Source organism: Babylonia areolata, chromosome 22 (assembly GCF_041734735.1).
Source record: "Babylonia areolata isolate BAREFJ2019XMU chromosome 22, ASM4173473v1, whole genome shotgun sequence".
Classification (NCBI taxonomy): domain Eukaryota; kingdom Metazoa; phylum Mollusca; class Gastropoda; order Neogastropoda; family Buccinidae; genus Babylonia; species Babylonia areolata.
The window spans coordinates 45,836,462-45,856,461 of record NC_134897.1 but is presented as its reverse complement, the minus strand read 5'-3'; the positions used below and the strand labels follow the sequence as shown (position 1 = coordinate 45,856,461).

The 20,000-nt window shown below is 46.9% G+C and overlaps 1 protein-coding gene across 3 annotated transcripts in view; it reads left to right on the top strand.

The window, feature by feature from the left end:
* Positions 1 to 20,000, top strand: part of LOC143297183 (zwei Ig domain protein zig-8-like) — a 638,521-nt gene that overhangs the window by 88,955 nt on the left and 529,566 nt on the right. The gene's annotated exons all lie outside the window — the stretch shown is intronic.

Genomic DNA, 20,000 nt, shown 5'->3' with positions numbered 1-20,000 from the left:
CGCGTGTGTGTGTGCTTGCCTGCTTGGCCTGCCTGCTTGCGTGCGTGCGTGAGTGAGTATGCGTGTTGAGTGTGTGGGTCTCTCCGAGCACGCTATTTCAAAATACATGTTCGTGTGTTCGCTGCGTGACGAGTTTTCAGCATACCGCATGCGTGTTTTTCAACCGAACAGGTGCGTTTAACGAGTGCAATTTCAGCAGGTGACACTCCTGAAACGAGAAAAAATAATAACGACTTTCCAAAGCACAGGACACACACCTGCTTGACACCTGATCCCTCTTGTGTCAGTAAGAACAGGCCTCCTGAAAGAACTGGCTCTATTCTATCTCATCCGGGTTTATTGTTTAGGATAATCAGTTATTCAAGTGATGATTCCACATTCTGGTGAGCAGTTTGAACTTCTTTCATTTTGGTTTATTCGTTCATTCGTTGTGTGATACATCGTCGTTTAATTCCTTCCTTCCTTTTTATGAAAGAATTTTGTTTAATGTCCCGTCACATATATCGGTGATTGAAGACATTTTTTAAAAGTATTTATGAATACATTTGAGTATTATTGGTTGGAAGGGGTGGGAGATGTGAATGAATGGAGGGTTGGGGGAAGCTGGGCAAATGAGGGTGAAATGAGGGTGGAATTTCAATAAAAAATCAAAGTACAGTTACAGTTTTGTAAAGGACTTCATAAAAGAGAAGTCGTTAAACTGACAAGCAAAACAACTTTCTTCTGCCCTTCATTTATTCATGTGTTCGTTCGGTTGGTCGGTCACAGATCTTTCCAACTCTCACAATGGGAAGAAAATCACTATGCTCGTCGTGTATTATTTACAACAGCTTGGCCGTTTAACATACCTTCCTTCCCCCTAGCCACCTCCCACCCCCGCCCCCCCTACCACCCAGTTCACCACACCATAGCACTGTGTACCATCACTTACCACCCAGTTCACCACACCATAGCACTGTGTACCATCCCTTACCACCCAGTTCACCACACCATAGCACTGTGTACCATCCCTTACCACCCAGTTCACCACACCATAGCAGTACCATCCCTTACCACCCAGTTCACCACACCATAGCACTGTGTACCATCACTTACCACCCCCTTCACCACACCATAGCACTGTGTACCATCACTTACCACCCAGTTCACCACACCATAGCACTGTGTACCATCCCTTACCACCCAGTTCACCACACCATAGCAGTACCATCCCTTACCACCCAGTTCACCACACCATAGCACTGTGTACCATCACTTACCACCCAGTTCACCACACCATAGCACTGTGTACCATCCCTTACCACCCAGTTCACCACACCATAGCACTGTGTACCATCCCTTACCACCCAGTTCACCACACCATAGCACTGTGTACCATCCCTCACCACCCAGTTCACCACACCATAGCACTGTGTACCATCCCTTACCACCCAGTTCACCACACCATAGCACTGTGTACCATCACTTACCACCCAGTTCACCACACCATAGTAGTACCATCCCTTACCACCCAGTTCACCACACCATAGCACTGTGTACCATCCCTTACCACCCAGTTCACCACACCATAGCACTGTGTACCATCACTTACCACCCAGTTCACCACACCATAGCACTGTGTACCATCACTTACCACCCAGTTCACCACTCCATAGCACTGTGTACCATCACTTACCACCCAGTTCACCACACCATAGCACTGTGTACCATCCCTTACCACCCAGTTCACCACACCATAGCACTGTGTACCATCCCTTACCAACCAGTTCACCACACCATAGCACTGTGTACCATCCCTTACCACCCAGTTCACCACACCATAGCACTGTGTACCATCCCTTACCTCCCAGTTCACCACACCATAGCACCCTGTACCATCCCTTACCACCCAGTTCACCACTCCATAGCACCCTGTACCATTCCTTACCACCCAGTTCACCACACCATAGCACTGTGTACCATCCCTTACCACCCAGTTCACCACACCATAGCTCTGTGTACCATCCCTTACCACCCAGTTCACCACACCATAGCACTGTGTACCATCACTTACCACCCAGTTCACCACACCATAGCACTGTGTACCATCCCTTACCACCCAGTTCACCACACCATAGCAGTACCATCCCTTACCACCCAGTTCACCACACCATAGCAGTACCATCCCTTACCACAAAGTTCACCACACCATAGCAGTACCATCCCTTACCACCCAGTTCACCACACCATAGCAGTACCATCCCTTACCACCCAGTTCACCACACCATAGCACTGTGTACCATCCCTTACCACCCAGTTCACCACACCATAGCACTGTGTACCATCCCTTACCACCCAGTTCACCACACCATAGCACTGTGTACCATCCCTTACCACCCAGTTCACCACACCATAGCACTGTGTACCATCCCTCACCACCCAGTTCACCACACCATAGCACTGTGTACCATCCCTTACCACCCAGTTCACCACACCATAGCACTGTGTACCATCACTTACCACCCAGTTCACCACACCATAGCACTGTGTACCATCCCTTACCACCCAGTTCACCACACCATAGCACTGTGTACCATCCCTTACCACCCAGTTCACCACTCCATAGCACTGTGTACCATCCCTTTCCACCCAGTTCACCACACCATAGCACTGTGTACCATCACTTACCACCCAGTTCACCACACCATAGCAGTACCATCCCTTACCACCCAGTTCACCACACCATAGCAGTACCATCCCTTACCACCCAGTTCACCACACCATAGCACTGTGTACCATCCCTTACCACCCAGTTCACCACACCATAGCACTGTGTACCATCCCTTACCACCCAGTTCACCACACCATAGCACTGTGTACCATCCCTTACCACCCAGTTCACCACACCATAGTACTGTGTACCATCCCTTACCACCTAGTTCACCACACCATAGCACTCTGTACCATCCCTTACCACCCAGTTCACCACACCATAGCACTGTGTACCATCCCTTACCACCCAGTTCACCACACCATAGCACTGTGTACCATCCCTTACCATCCAGTTCACCACACCATAGCACTGTGTACCATCACTTACCACCCAGTTCACCACACCATAGCACTGTGTACCATCCCTTACCACCCAGTTCACCACACCATAGCAGTACCATCCCTTACCACCCAGTTCACCACACCATAGCAGTACCATCCCTTACCACCCAGTTCACCACACCATAGTAGTACCATCCCTTACCACCCAGTTCACCACACCATAGCAGTACCATCCCTTACCACCCAGTTCACCACACCATAGCACTGTGTACCATCCCTTACCACCCAGTTCACCACACCATAGCACTGTGTACCCTCCCTTACCACCCAGTTCACCACACCATAGCACCCTGTACCATCCCTTACCACCCAGTTCACCACACCATAACACTGTGTACCATCACTTACCACCCAGTTCACCACACCATAGCACTGTGTACCATCCCTTACCACCCAGTTCACCACACCATAGCACTGTGTACCATCCCTTACCACCCAGTTCACCACACCATAGCACTGTGTACCATCCCTTACCACCCCCTTCACCACACCATAGCACTGTGTACCATCCCTTACCACCCAGTTCACCACACCATAGCACTGTGTACCATCCCTTACCACCCCCTTCACCACACCATAGCACTGTGTACCATCCCTTACCACCCCCTTCACCACACCATAGCACTGTGTACCATCCCTTACCACCCAGTTCACCACACCATAGCACTGTGTACCATCCCTTACCACCCAGTTCACCACACCATAGCACTGTGTACCATCCCTTACCACCCCCTTCACCACACCATAGCACCGTGTACCATCCCTTACCACCCAGTTCACCACACCATAGCACTGTGTACCATCCCTTACCACCCCCTTCACCACTCCATAGCACCGTGTACCATCCCTTACCACCCAGTTCACCACACCATAGCACTGTGTACCATCCCTTACCACCCAGTTCACCACACCATAGCACTGTGTACCATCCCTTACCACCCAGTTCACCACACCATAGCACTGTGTACCATCCCTTACCACCCAGTTCACCACACCATAGCACTGTGTACCATCCCTTACCACCCAGTTCACCACACCATAGCACTGTGTACGTTTTGTGGAGAAGGGGGTGGGTGGAGGGGGGTGGAGGGGGGGGACGTGACGGATGGCCGCAGAAGACGTCAGTTTTTGCTAGCCATCTCTGTTTGCCTTAAGTCTCGTTTTGCAGTTACGTTATGTTCGTTCATTTATTTATCTATTGACTGATTGATTCATTGATTTACTTATTTATTTGTCTGTCTACCTATCTACCTATTACCGGTCTATCTATCTATCTATCTATCTATGTATCTGTTGATTTCATCATCGTCATCAACGGGCGCGATATCCGTGTGGTTAAAGCGAATCAAACCTCGGTCGGGGTGTTGGTGCGATAAGAGTGGAGATTTTTCACATCTCCAGCGTCACCAATGATTTTGTTCAAGACCTGCTACTGCCTGAACCCCTTTCATGCGTTTAACACACACACATGGGATCAAATAAGATTCTGTAACCCATGTCAGCGTTCGGTGGGTTATGGAAACAAGAACACACTCAGCACCCACACCCCCGAAAACGGAGTACGTCTGCCTACGACGATGATGATGGAGTCTCCCGCCGGACCGACGGATGAGCAGGCAGGCAGGCTTATCTGTAAGTGTGTGTCCTCATATGGGAGAGGAGGCCGATTCTGGATGCACAGCACTTCCCACGGGTGTTGCAAGGGAAAACGTCTCCAGACGTATGCCTACATGGTTGTGGTAAAAACGTCCACACACGTAAAAACCCACGCGTACACACACGAGTTGACGTGGGAGTTGCAGCTAATGAGCGGAGAAGAAGAAGAAGAAGAAGAAGAAGAAGAAGAAGGTCACCCTCTTTCTCTTTCTAAAAGCTCCTCCTCCACGAGGTGGGCCTCTGCTTCCTCTTCATTGGTTAAGGGTCTGTAGGTTTCCTTGATTCATCTGAGCTGAAGTGGATAGGGGTTAGTTTTCCTTGTCTTTTGAAGTTTGCTGTTGCTTGACCTTTCTGTCTCTGTCTCTGTCGTTGTCTCTGTCTCCGTCTTTGTCTCCATCTCTGTCTTTGTCTGTATCTCTGTCTCTATCTCTGGGGGAGTGGTGTGTGTGTGTGTGTGTGTGTTGTCTTGTGTGTGTGTGGGGGGGGGGGGGGGGGGGGGGGGGGGGGGCATTCATACGTAGGTGCGTGTGTGTCAGAACGCGCATGATCCCTGCACCAGTACACACATTCGTTGCTTCACCAGTTGTCAAGGTGCCACGCTTGCGTTCTCTCTCTCTCTCTCTCTCTCTCTCTCTCTCTCTAATGCGATTGTCGGTGTCGACATTCATAATTCAGTGTTATGTTGTTATCTTTACTCTTAACTACTAATCTTTGTATACCGACGCAATCCATGTTTTCATACATTGTCCCCCTTTCCAAAGGTATAGTGGTGTCTATGGCAATGAAACAATGGCCGTCCGTCCGTTCGTTCGTCTCCGTCCCTCTCTCTCTCTCTCTCTTGGTTTTTCACATTTAAAAGCATATTTCAGATGGAAAAATATCTCACAGTTATAACAAATAAATAGCACAGACTAAATTTGGCAAAATTTCGCCTGAGAACATGTGGTTTTAAAGCAAACAAAAGATGGTTTCAAGCAGACACATCCACAGAATCGCCATGCCCTTTGTGTGCATTCACAGTTGATGATGAAATACATTTCCTGTTTCAGTGTAAGTCATATGATGAACTGAGAAAAAAATGTGCATTCTTTGAGTTAGATATTGCTAAAAGACATGATCTCGTTGCTGCTTTATCGTCTGATGATGAAGTTATATTACAGTCGATAGCGAAATTTATTGCAGAAGCATACACATTAAGACATAACCTTATTAACGATAACAATAACGGTAATAACGAGGAAAATAATCATGTGTAGTATCTAGTTTTGTGTGTGTTCTGATGATAAGTAAATATCGATAAATTACATAACAAAACAACAGAATAGGTGGCTGAGTTTGGTTATATTATTCTTTTTTTCTTTTTCTTTTCTAAGTGTTTATTTCATTTGTTTAAATTTGAGGAACTTTGAAAAAGAATGTGAGAGGGTACGTGAGAGGTACTACTGGATCGAGCAGAATGTGTTCTGCTATTCTTGTGTTAAACAAAAATAACCCGTCCCCCCCTTGTCAATAGATCCTTGCAGGTAATGACAATAAAGTGTCAAAGTGTCTCTCTCTCTCTCTCTCTCTCTCTCTCTGTGTTTCTCTCCATTGGGAGGGTGCAACCTACCTGTTGAATGCAAAGTCAACGAAGGGCTGGCTTGCAAAACCCTAAACATCTTTCCGAATTCTTCCGAAGCACATTGCATACTCTCTGCTCCAGTCTCACATGTGTGTAGAAACCGGACTCAAATGGGATTTGGGCCCAGCTCGAATTAGAGAGAGAGAGAGAGAGAGAGAGAGAGAGAGAGAGAGAGAGAGAGATATTCAAAAACTTTATTACTCAAGGATAAAGATTTTAGGCATTGCCTAGTAGTCTTCCAATCTGTCCTTGTGACAACAAAAACATTAATGATAAGACACAACAATAATAACAATGGTAAATGCTACTACTACCACTACCACTACTACTACCACTACTACTACCACTACCACCACCACCACCACTACTACTACTACTACTAATGATAATTATAATACTAATCAACGGCCCATCATCATCATAAACATATAATGAAGGGAACACAGTCACACACTCACACCCACCCACCCACCCACATATGCACAGAGAGAGAGAGAGAGAGAGAGAGAGAGAGAGAGAGAGAGAGAGAAGTCACGTTGACCAAGTATTGACTCTGTATCCCAGTGCGTAGATTGACATTCGACATCGTTTCATCCGTTCTGTATTTTAAAAAAAATCACAAGTAATTATTAAAAAAAAAAAAAAAAAAAAAAAAAAATCAGACGAACTTGAGATTAGAGAGGTCGTTGGGGGAATGGCAAGCCTGAGGTGGTTGGCACACTGTGTGTTGTTGCGTTGTGCTGTGTGTTGTTGCGTTGTGTTGTTGCGTTGTGCTGTGTGTTGTTGCGTTGTGTTGTTGCGTTGTGCTGTGTGTTGTTGCGTTGTGTTGTTGCGTTGTGCTGTGTGTCCTTGTATTGCATTGCATTACTTTCCGTCATATCATATGTTTTTTGTTCCGTGTGAAATATCCGTGCTTACTTTCCCTTGGGAGAACCTGGTAAACACATCGCCCTCCACTATTTTGTTTTCTGTCTGCTAAAGTGGGTTTGTTTTTCCATCGAGGCGGACTTTTTCTTCTTTTTATATATACACATACATTTTTGCAGGACAGTCCTTGACAGCCCACGCTCTCTCACGATCCCACTTTACGAGACAGCGTGGCCGTTCTGCATCTCACGTTCCCTCTCAATGGCCAGAGAAAATCCCCAGGAAATGGTTTTGATGAAAATGTTTTGTATATATCTTTTTTCTTCCTGCAATTTGATTTGTTTTCTTATCGAAGTGGATTTGTTTCTGCAGAATTTTGCCAGGAAAACCCTGTTGTTGCCATGGGTTCTTTTTCAGTGCCCTAATTGTGTGCTGCATACGGGAGCTCGGTTGATTCGTCTCATCCGAACGACTTGCGTCCAAACCACAACTCAAAGGTCTGGTGGTCGGGGGTTAAAATACTGGCCATTGTGTGATTGGATTCGAACCAGTGCGTTCAGAGTCTCTCGTTTCTTGTGCGGATGCTTTACCACTGGCAGAACACTCCACGAAGACACCTTGACCTGCTATTTTCTCACAGCACCCCCCCCCCCACACACACCCTCCCTATCCCACCCCTTCCACCTGCTCGCGTTCTGTTCCCTTCCCTCTCCTCCTTCTTCCTCCTCCCTTCCCTCTCCCCCTTCCTCCTCCTCCCTTCCCTCTCCTCCTCCTCCTTCCTCCTCCTCCCTCCTCTTCCCTTCCCTCTCCTCCTCCTCCCTTCCCTCTCCTCCTCCTCCTTCCTCCTCCTCCCCCTCCCTCCTCCTCCTTTCTCCTCTTCCCCTCCCTCTCCTCCTCCCTTCCCTCTCCTCCTCCTCCCTTCCCTCTCCTCCTCCTCCTTCCTCCTCCTCCCCCTCCCTCCTCCTCCTCCTTTCTCCTCTTCCCCTCCCTCTCCTCCTCCCTTCCCTCTCCTCCTCCCTCCCCTCTCCTCCTCCTCCCTCCTCCTCCTCCTTCCTCCTCTCAACTCCCGCCTTCCATCCATCCATGCCATAGTAGTTGTTTCCCATGAAGAGAGAATGGAGGAAGGGAGTGGGATGAAGGTAGGGGTTTGGGGGTAGGTGTGGGGGAGGGCGTCAATCCATGCTGGTCATCTCCCTTACCTGAGGAATCGTGTTTCTGTTTTCAGTCGGGTGTCTTTCTTTCTTACTTTCTTTTTTCTTTCTTTCTTTTTCATTCTTTTACTTATCTCTCTTTTGTTTTCTTTTCTTTATCTCGTCTTTTTTTTCCGTTTGATTTCGATGTTGCAGTTGTTGGTACGTTTTAATCGTCCTTCTCCCCCCCCCCCCCCGTCCTATTCTCTTCGTCATCTTCTTCCTCATCCTTCTCTTGTTCGCCTGGAGATAGGGTCTCCTTCTCTTCAGAGTCAAGGCAGTGAGATAGGGTTATAACCCTCTTCTTCAGAAAACAAGGCAGTGAGATAGGGTTATGTACCCCTCTTCTTCAGAAAACAAGGCAGTGACATAGGGTTATGTGCCCTCTTCAGAAAACAAGGCAGTGAGATAGGGTGTGTCTGTGTGTGTGTGTGTGTGTGTGTGTGTGTGTGTGTGTGTGTGTGAGTGAGTGAGTGAGTGAGTGAGTGTGTGTGTGTGTGTGTGTGTGTGTGTGTGTGTGTGTGTGTGTGTGTGTGTGCGTGCTCTTCTATCGTCGTTTTGATTCCTTTTCTGCATGTTTCCTTTTTACTGTCTCGTTTCCCCCCGTCCACACCCCCCTCTCTCTCTTTCCTTCTTTCTCTCTTCTGCCCTGTCTCTCTTTCTCAGTCTCTCTCTAAAACATAGCAACAGTCTTAATGTAACTCATGCATGCAAGCAAACATGTACACACACACACACACACACACACACACACACACACACACACACACACAACACAACACAACACAACACAACACAACACAACACAACACAACACAACACACACACACACACACACACACCACACACCACACACCACACACACACAACACCACACACACCACACCACACACACACACACACAGAGGGAGAGGGCCATTAAAGCGTAATGTCTTTAATGTTCGCTTCCATGACATTTTGTCAGAGGCCGTCTTTGTTGTTTTGCTTCTTGTATTGCAGGGATGTTTTGTCAAAGCAGTAACTACCCCCCGCCACGACCCTGTGTGAGAGAGATGGGGAGATGGGGAGATGCAGTGAGAGAGACAGAGAGAGAGAGAGAGAGAGAGAGAGAGAGAGGGGGGGTCTGTGGGGGGTCGGAGGGGAGGGAGAGAGAGAACCCCCTCTGTTCCCTGCTGTGTGTGTGTGTGTGTGTGTGTGTGTGTGTGTGAGAGAGAGAGAGAGAGAGAGAGAGAGAGAGAGAGAGATGTTCACACGGCTTGAAAGCCTGTCAGACAATGGACAGTAAGAGTGAGAAACATGCTGGTGAACACGGTTCCTTGGATTGGAATGATCATACTGAGGGCGCGAGCACACACACACACACACACACACACACACACACACACACACACACACACACACACACACACACACACACACACACACACTAATGCGCACGCGCGCACCCTCCTTCTCACCCAAACACACACATACACTTTCACATAACTCGCGTCATCAGACACTGATAAGTTTTTTTCCTCGTCTGGTCTCGTGTAAAAAAAAAGTGTTTATATATTAATGTGTTTGTTTATCTGCAATGACCTTTTATCCTGAGCGCAGCTGATTCTTCATGTAGAATCAATTCGAAAAGCACTCTTAAACTAAATATCTTATACATAATCTATATCAGGAAGAAAAAAAATACCTAGAAAAAAGAAGAAGAAAGAAAGAAAAAAACAGCAACCCCCCCTCCCCCTCCCACAAAAAACACGCGAAGACCTTTAGAAAGACTCCTCGACAATTTACGTCAATGGCAAGCACATTGCTTTATTCTGAATGGTGTAACCGATACCCTCAGCACGTGCTTTGATGAAGAAGGCACGCGGGGTTTTTTGTTTGTTAACTGCCTGCAGCAGTATGGAGCAAAGCAACAAGCAAGCAGGCAGCAACAACACCGACAACAACAACAACAACAACAACAGCAACGACAACAACAACAACAACAACAGCGACAGCATTAACAACAACAACAGCGACAAAAGCAGCAGCAACAACAACAAGAACAACAACACCGACAACAACAATAACAACGAATGCGATGACGACAACAATAACAACAGCAACAACAACAACAACAACAACAGCGACGACGACGACGACAACAACAGCGACAGCATCAACAACAACAACAACAGCGACAACAGCAGCAGTAGCAGTAGCAGCAGCAATAATAACAACAACAGCAGCAGTAGCACCACCACCACCAATAACAACAACAGCATCACCATCAGCAGCAGCAGCAAAAACAACAACAACAACAGCAGTACCACCACCACCACCACCACCACAGTAACCATAGCAACGGTATCGTAAACAGCAGCACCACCAGCACCACCAACAGCAATAATATAAAAAAAAAAAGAAAAGAAAAAAAGATCGTGTACAATACCCCAAACAGATATAAAGTAAACTAAGAAATGAAGGATGTGGCCGTCAGTCACGCCGTCTCACCATGGAAGCTGAGCAGCAGTCCAGCAAACTGACGATGGAAAGTGACACCAGACAAAGAGGAAAGAGAGCGAACACGTCATTTCTTCCGGGAACATGAAGACAGTGAGGGTGAACAGTGGACACAGGGAACATGAAGACAGTGAGGGTGAACAGTGGACACAGGGAACATGAAGACAGTGACGGTGAACAGTGGACACAGGGAACATGAAGACAGTGAGGGTGAACAGTGGACACAGGGAACATGAAGACAGTGAGGGTGAACAGTGGACACAGGGAACATGAAGACAGTGAAGGTGAACAGTGGACACAGGGAACATGAAGACAGTGAGGGTGAACAGTGGACACAGGGAACATGAAGACAGTGAAGGTGAACAGTGGACACACAGGGAACATGAAGACAGTGAAGGTGAACAGTGGACACAGGGAACATGAAGACAGTGAGGGTGAACAGTGGACACACAGGGAACATGAAGACAGTGAAGGTGAACAGTGGACACAGGGAACATGAAGACAGTGAAGGTGAACAGTGGACACAGGGAACATAAAGACAGTGAAGGTGAACAGTGGACACACAGGGAACATGAAGACAGTGAAGGTGAACAGTGGACACAGGGAACATGAAGACAGTGAGGGTGAACAGTGGACACAGGGAACATGAAGACAGTGAAGGTGAACAGTGGACACAGGGAACATGAAGACAGTGAAGGTGAACAGTGGACACAGGGAACATGAAGACAGTGAAGGTGAACAGTGGACACACAGGGAACATGAAGACAGTGAGGGTGAACAGTGGACACACAGGGAACATGAAGACAGTGAGGGTGAACAGTGGACACACAGGGAACATGAAGACAGTGAGGGTGAACAGTGGACACACAGGGAACATGAAGACAGTGAGGGTGAACAGTGGACACACAGGGAACATGAAGACAGTGAAGGTGAACAGTGGACACACAGGGAACATGAAGACAGTGAAGGTGAACAGTGGACACAGGGAACATGAAGACAGTGAGGGTGAACAGTGGACACAGGGAACATGAAGACAGTGAGGGTGAACAGTGGACACACAGGGAACATGAAGACAGTGAGGGTGAACAGTGGACACACAGGGAACATGAAGACAGTGAGGGTGAACAGTGGACACACAGGGAACATGAAGACAGTGAAGGTGAACAGTGGACACACAGGGAACATGAAGACAGTGAAGGTGAACAGTGGACACACAGGGAACATGAAGACAGTGAAGGTGAACAGTGGACACAGGGAACATGAAGACAGTGGAGGTGAACAGTGGACACAGGGAACATGAAGACAGTGAGGGTGAACAGTGGACACAGGGAACATGAATACAGTGAGGGTGAACAGTGGACACAGGGAACATGAAGACAGTGAGGGTGAACAGTGGACACAGGGAACATGAAGACAGTGAAGGTGAACAGTGGACACACAGGGAACATGAAGACAGTGAAGGTGAACAGTGGACACACAGGGAACATGAAGACAGTGAAGGTGAACAGTGGACACACAGGGAACATGAAGACAGTGAGGGTGAACAGTGGACACACAGGGAACATGAAGACAGTGGAGGTGAACAGTGGACACAGGGAACATGAAGACAGTGAAGGTGAACAGTGGACACACAGGGAACATGAAGACAGTGAAGGTGAACAGTGGACACAGGGAACATGAATACAGTGAGGGTGAACAGTGGACACAGGGAACATGAATACAGTGAGGGTGAACAGTGGACACAGGGAACATGAAGACAGTGAGGGTGAACAGTGGACACACAGGGAACATGAAGACAGTGAGGGTGAACAGTGGACACACAGGGAACATGAAGACAGTGAAGGTGAACAGTGGACACAGGGAACATGAAGACAGTGAAGGTGAACAGTGGACACACAGGGAACATGAAGACAGTGAGGGTGAACAGTGGACACAGGGAACATGAAGACAGTGAAGGTGAACAGTGGACACAGGGAACATGAAGACAGTGAAGGTGAACAGTGGACACAGGGAACATGAAGACAGTGAGGGTGAACAGTGGACACAGGGAACATGAAGACAGTGAAGGTGAACAGTGGACACACAGGGAACATGAAGACAGTGAAGGTGAACAGTGGACACAGGGAACATGAAGACAGTGAGGGTGAACAGTGGACACACAGGGCCGGAAACAAGACGACTCCAAGAGGGCGGGAAAAGTAACAACACGATTCAGCTTCAGTTTTCAGTTCCACTTTGGACGAGTGCCACAGCCGAGTGATAGAAACTTTGGCAATACATTCTGGAGGTCCCGGGTTCGAATTCCGGGTCACGGCATCTGGCAGAAAAAGGGTGGAGATTTTTCCGATCTCCAAGGTCAACAGATGTGCACACTTGCTGGTGCATGCACCCCCTTTGAGTGTATACGCATGCAGAATGAAGGAATGACTGATTGAATCTGTATTTTCCAACTGTGAAGATATTAGCACATTGACTGATTTACACACCTGCCTATCTATACGCACGTTTAAGACCCCGCAATCCATGTCAGCCTTCGGTGGGTCTTGAAAACATGATCATACCCAACATGCAACTCCCGAAAACGGAATGTGACTGCCTACATGGCGGGGGTAAAAACGGCCATGCACTTTAAAGCCCACTCGTGTTTTCGGCTGAACGTGGGAGTCCCAACCCACTAACGAAAAAAACCGAATCCGAGTTTGAAGGAAGTGTCAGTTTCAATCGTTGGAATTGGTTATTGGATTGTCGGTTGCTGGATTCCGAATACATATAGAAGACTTACATCTGGGCCAACAGCAAAGTGAAAGCCGTATGATCAGTGGTTTCTCCACAGCAATGGGAAGTCATTTACAGCTTAGTCTTTTGTGAAATGAGGTGGCAAGGTTGAACTGTCTCTTAGTGCTTCAGCCTAAGGGGTCAGCTGTCCTCTGGGAACCGTCCAAGCGCTGACTGTCCTTAAACACTCCTGGCTGAGAGAGGGGGGATGCAACACTCACCACTGTAATCAAGACACTCAAATTCTGGCCCAGATTGTCAGGATAGCAGATGCCTCCTCTACTCTTCTGGTGGTCATAGTCAGACATGACCGACTGTCATACATACAAACACACCTACAAGACAATTCTCAACTCGGACATACATACAAACACACCTACAAGACAATTCTCAACCAGGACATACATACAAACACACCTACAAGACAATTCTCAACCCGGACATACATACAAACACACCTACAAGACAATTCTCAACTCGGACATACATACAAACACACATACAAGACAATTCTCAACCAGGACATACATACAAACACACCTACAAGACAATTCTCAACCCGGACATACATACAAACACACCTACAAGACAATTCTCAACTCGGACATACATACAAACACACCTACAAGACAATTCTCAACCAGGACATACATACAAACACACCTACAAGACAATTCTCAACCAGGACATACATACAAACACACCTACAAGACAATTCTCAACCAGGACATACATACAAACACACATACAAGACAATTCTCAACCAGGACATACATACAAACACACATACAAGACAATTCTCAACTCGGACATACATAAAAACGTTTACACATAAAAGACAATTCTCAACCAGGACATACTTACAAACACACATAAAAGACAATTCTCAACCAGGACATACTTACAAACACACATAAAAGACAATTCTCAACTCGGTTTCAGTTTCAGTAGCTCAAGGAGGCGTCACTGCGTTCGGACAAATCCATATGCGCTACACCACATCTGCCAAGCAGATGCCTGACCAGCAGCGTAACCCAACGCGCTTAGTCAGGCGTTGAGGAAAAAAGAAAAGAAAGAAAAGGTGAATAAATAATAGATAAATACATAAAAAACTATTATTATTATTATTATTACTACTACTACTACTACTACTACAACTACCTTTTTATATTATAATTATTATTTATTTATTTACTTATTTCTGTACGCTTATTGTTGACTTCTCAACTCAGAATCCAGAAACTAGAAGTTGCTTTATATTGGCATCGTGTGGCACCACCTTCCTCAGCACCAACGGTACAGCAAAGGATCCAGACCAGGAGGCCAGGCCTTGACCGTGAAACTGGCTTCGATCTCACATCAATCTGTGTCTGTTACATGTCATATGTACATGCCACAGGCTGCTGATTGGTAAATGATAGACTGCTAGGAATTTGCTGCGCTTTGGTCAAAACATACAGCTGCGGGAGAAACACAACATGGCCACATATGTCATCGAAAGCATAAGTATAAAACAGAACAAATACACTAACAAATAAACATATAAACAAAGAAATATATCAACAAGTAAACAGATAACAGATAAAGAAACAAGGGTAAAAGAATATTGAAGATGGAGTATATACAGATCGGGCAGAACAATCATCCCCAATTGTTCTCGCTGACTCACACAGAATACAGAATACTTTATTATTTCAATAAGAGAAATCCATGTGTGGTGTATGCTACGTAAACAATACACGAAAATCACAGTCACTCGGTGTAAACACATAAAGGACATAACATGCTGAAGTACTAAGTTGATAAGGATCTTTCCTGCAATGGTCACAGTTATACCCATGCAATGGTTACATACTTTCACAGTCATTCATCATAAATACACAAGGAACATAAAATGCATAGATACAAAGTTAATGCTAATCAATCTCATGGTGGTGGTGTGTCCATCGAGATCGATGATGACCATCGTTGTCATCCAGCTGGGGGATGAGGGGAGGGTGGTGGTGGGGTGGGGGGGGGAGGATGCTCATGAATCTATCAGTGAATGCGCAAATGGCTGAATAGTCCAATCTGCGCACGAAATATTCGCTGACAGTTGGGGCAGACAAAGACAGGCATACCATTGTCAGGGATCTTGTTTGCCCGTGACTTTCTGGCCTGCCTCTTCTGAACAGCTGCAGCAGTCCTGTTGGCCTCGCACAACTTGGCGCCTTTGTGCACAGCAGCGCGCCATTTGTCACGGTCTACTGCAGATTCCTCCCAGGAGTCAGGGTTGATATCAAACGCTTTCAGAGGGACTTGAGTATCTCTGAAGCGCCTCTTCTGACCTCCGTGTGATCAGTCTCATACAATCATCACAAATCAACCAGTGCGATAAGCACAGTTAGAGAACAGATGTAAATGTCATGATGGGCAATCAATGTTTGACGCAGGTAAACACCAGATCGTCTTCCCCCCACCATATCTGAATGATGGGTTTTCCCCACCATATCTGAATGACGGGTTTTCCCCACCATATCTGAATGAAGGGTTTTCCCACCATATCTGAATGAAGGGTTTTCCCACCATATCTGAATGAAGGGTTTTCCCCACCATATCTGAATGAAGGGTTTTCCCACCATATCTGAATGAAGGGTTTTCCCACCATATCTGAATGACGGGTTTTCCCCACCATATCTGAATGAAGGGTTTTCCCACCATATCTGAATGACGGGTTTTCCCCACCATATCTGAATGAAGGGTTTTCCCACCATATCTGAATGACGGGTTTTCCCCACCATATCTGAATGAAGGATTTTCCCACCATATCTGAATGACGGGTTTTCCCCACCATATCTGAATGAAGGATTTTCCCACCATATCTGAATGATGGGTTTTCCCACCATATCTGAATGACGGGTTTTCCCCACCATATCTGAATGACGGGTTTTCCCCACCATATCTGAATGAAGGGTTTTCCCACCATATCTGAATGAAGGGTTTTCCCACCATATCTGAATGATGGGTTTTCCCACCATATCTGAATGACGGGTTTTCCCACCATATCTGAATGAAGGGTTTCCCCACCATATCTGAATGACGGGTTTTCCCACCATATCTGAATGATCCGTTCCTTTACTCCCAGCCGAACGGCAGTAGTGCTCTTTCTGTTGCTGGCTGTTTTTGCTCTTCATATCTCTTTGATTTTAAATTCCGTATCGTTAAATTAAACAGGGGTGGTAAACTACGATTTCGCTACAGGCAGAGACAGAGAGAGTTTCTTTCCACAATATGTGCGAGTGGCTCAATTGTGACGTGCAAATCTGAAGCTGTTGCGTTGGTTAGTACAAATAAACCGGGACGCTGTCAAGACTCAGTGTTAGTTTGCAGTATCGGCATCTGTCTTTCACTGTCTATAGTTATGAATATCTCTGAATATCCATTATAAAGGCGCTTTGCCCAAGTCAGGCGTCAGAGAAACCCGGTGTTCACCAACGATGAGGGTTTGGACATGGTGGTGTGTCCTTGAGGTAAGGCACTTGGACATGGTGGTGTGTCCTTAGGGTAAGGCACTTGGACATGGTGGTGTGTCCTTAGGGTAAGGCACTTGGACATGGTGGTGTGTCCTTGAGGTAAGGCACTTGGACATGGTGGTGTGTCCTTAGGGTAAGGCACTTGGACATGGTGGTGTGTCCTTAGGGTAAGGCACTTGGACATGGTGGTGTGTCCTTAGGGTAAGGCACTTGGGTATGGTGGTGTGTCCTTTGGGTAAGGCACTTGGGCATGGTGGTGTGTCCTTTGGGTAAGACACTTGGACATGGTGGTGTGTCCTTGAGGTAAGGCACTTGGACATGGTGGTGTGTCCTTGAGGTAAGGCACTTGGACATGGTGGTGTGTCCTTGAGGTAAGGCACTTGGACATGGTGGTGTGTCCTTGTAAGGCACTTGGCATGGTGGTGTGACGTTGAGGGAAGGCACTTGGACATGGTGGTGTGTCCTTAGGGTAAGGCACTTGGACATGGTGGTGTGTCCTTGAGGGAAGGCACTTGGACATGGTGGTGTGTCCTTGAGGTAAGGCACTTGGACATGGTGGTGTGTCCTTGAGGTAAGGCACTTGGGTATAGTGGTGTGTCCTTAGGGTAAGGCACTTGGACATGGTGGTGTGTCCTTGTAAGGCACTTGGACATGGTGGTGTGTCCTTGTAAGGCACTTGGACATGGTGGTGTGTCCTTGAGGGAAGGCACTTGGCATGGTGGTGTGTCCTTGAGGTAAGGCACTTGGACATGGTGGTGTGTCCTTGAGGGAAGGCACTTGGCATGGTGGTGTGTCCTTAGGGTAAGGCACTTGGACATGGTGGTGTGTCCTTGTAAGGCACTTGGACATGGTGGTGTGTCCTTGTAAGGCACTTGGACATGGTGGTGTGTCCTTGTAAGGCACTTGGACATGGTGGTGTGTCCTTTTAAGGCACTTGGGTATGGTGGTGTGTCCTTGAGGGAAGGCACTTGGACATGGTGGTGTGTCCTTGAGGGAAGGCACTTGGACATGGTGGTGTGTCCTTGTAAGGCACTTGGACATGGTGGTGTGTCCTTTGGGTAAGGCACTTGGACATGGTGGTGTGACGTTGAGGGAAGGCACTTGGACATGGTGGTGTGTCCTTGTAAGGCACTTGGACATGGTGGTGTGTCCTTAGGGTAAGGCACTTGGACATGGTGGTGTGTCCTTGAGGTAAGGCACTTGGACATGGTGGTGTGTCCTTAGGGTAAGGCACTTGGACATGGTGGTGTGTCCTTAGGGTAAGGCACTTGGACATGGTGGTGTGTCCTTAGGGTAAGGCACTGGGGTATGGTGGTGTGTCCTTAGGGTAAGGCACTACGCAGCGACTTTCCTCACTCCACCCAGTTGTGAACGGGAACCTGACCGCGAATGGGGAAGGTTCAAACGGCGGAAGGAGAGGACTGGGCCCCGCCTTGCTGTGCCGATCACATGCCACACTGTGGGTATGATTTCACTGTGCCTGTGGCCAGATGAGGCTTTGGACCTTTTCACTTTCAGCCTATCTGCTCCTGAAACAGAGGTCCCCGGGGTGGAGGTGGAGTGGAAGGGGATTGTAGGGTGCACTGAATAAGATGTCCATCAATCACCTCTTCTTTTTCTCTCTCGTATAATGTTAATTAGCTCATCAACCAAATGCAGCGTTCATCTCATTGCACCTCTCGTGTTTCTTTTTTACGTGGTTGATGCTAATGGAGAAACGCATCCTCTCTTTCCCTGTGATTAGGACTTTCTTTTCTTTTTTTTAATGTTTAGGTGATGTGTGTCCGCGGATCTGAAAAGCAAGGCACGTAACTCCTTCATCACCTAACTGAGAAGCCTGTAAGGGAGGTCATTCTGCTGCTAAAATGGATTTGGTGACACGCATTGAAGTCCTCCTGACCTGCAGGCCACTTTGAAGAATTGCGTTGTCTGCAGATCGTTCCGATCGGGGACCGCCAGACAGCGACATTGTGCTCTTAAATAATTGAGTTCCTCCTCCTCCCCAGGAACAAAAGGAAAAGAAAAGGAAAAGAAGGTGAAAATATCTGCTTCCTACAGTGGTGGGGCAAACAACAAAACAAACAACAACAAAAAACAAAACAACAGCAACAAAAACACACGAGAAAAAACAGCTCTGTGAATAAATTAACGCGTTTGTAACTCAGACACAGAATTTCTTGTGTGTGTGTGTGTGTGTGTGTGTGTGTGTGTGTGTGTGCTGCCATGTCTGTCTCACTGGGTAATAAACAAACAGCACCACAGCACCAGCCACACTGCTTTTAGTCTTTTTACCTCAAACCTGGAAGCTGGATACATGAAGAAAAAACAACAACAAAAAGACCTGTCCAAAACATTTATTTCTAAGTGGACTTCTTAGAATTTACACAACGGTTCTGGTGATAATAGTTCATTTCTCCGCTAGCGTTGTATGATATATTTTGTTAATTATCTGTTAGTGTTGTATGTTTTTTATATGTGTGTGGTGACTGCTTTGCCAACGTTCCCGTCCCTCATTCTAACGCCAGTAACTCTACAGAGGTGCACGCACGCACACACACATTCACTCACATGCGTTGTGCTGCTTTTCTTTGGACACAAAAAACAAATGCGAGTACTGTCTGATGAAATGATAGCAAGATCAACGAACAGGCAGGGAAAAACTACAACAAAAACCCCAGCGTATGGCTACCATTCATTTGGAACCAGACTTGTGTTCGGTGTTAATTTCGTGTGGAGTCGAAATATTTGTTGATGTTTGAGGAATACGGTTATATCGTATTATACACT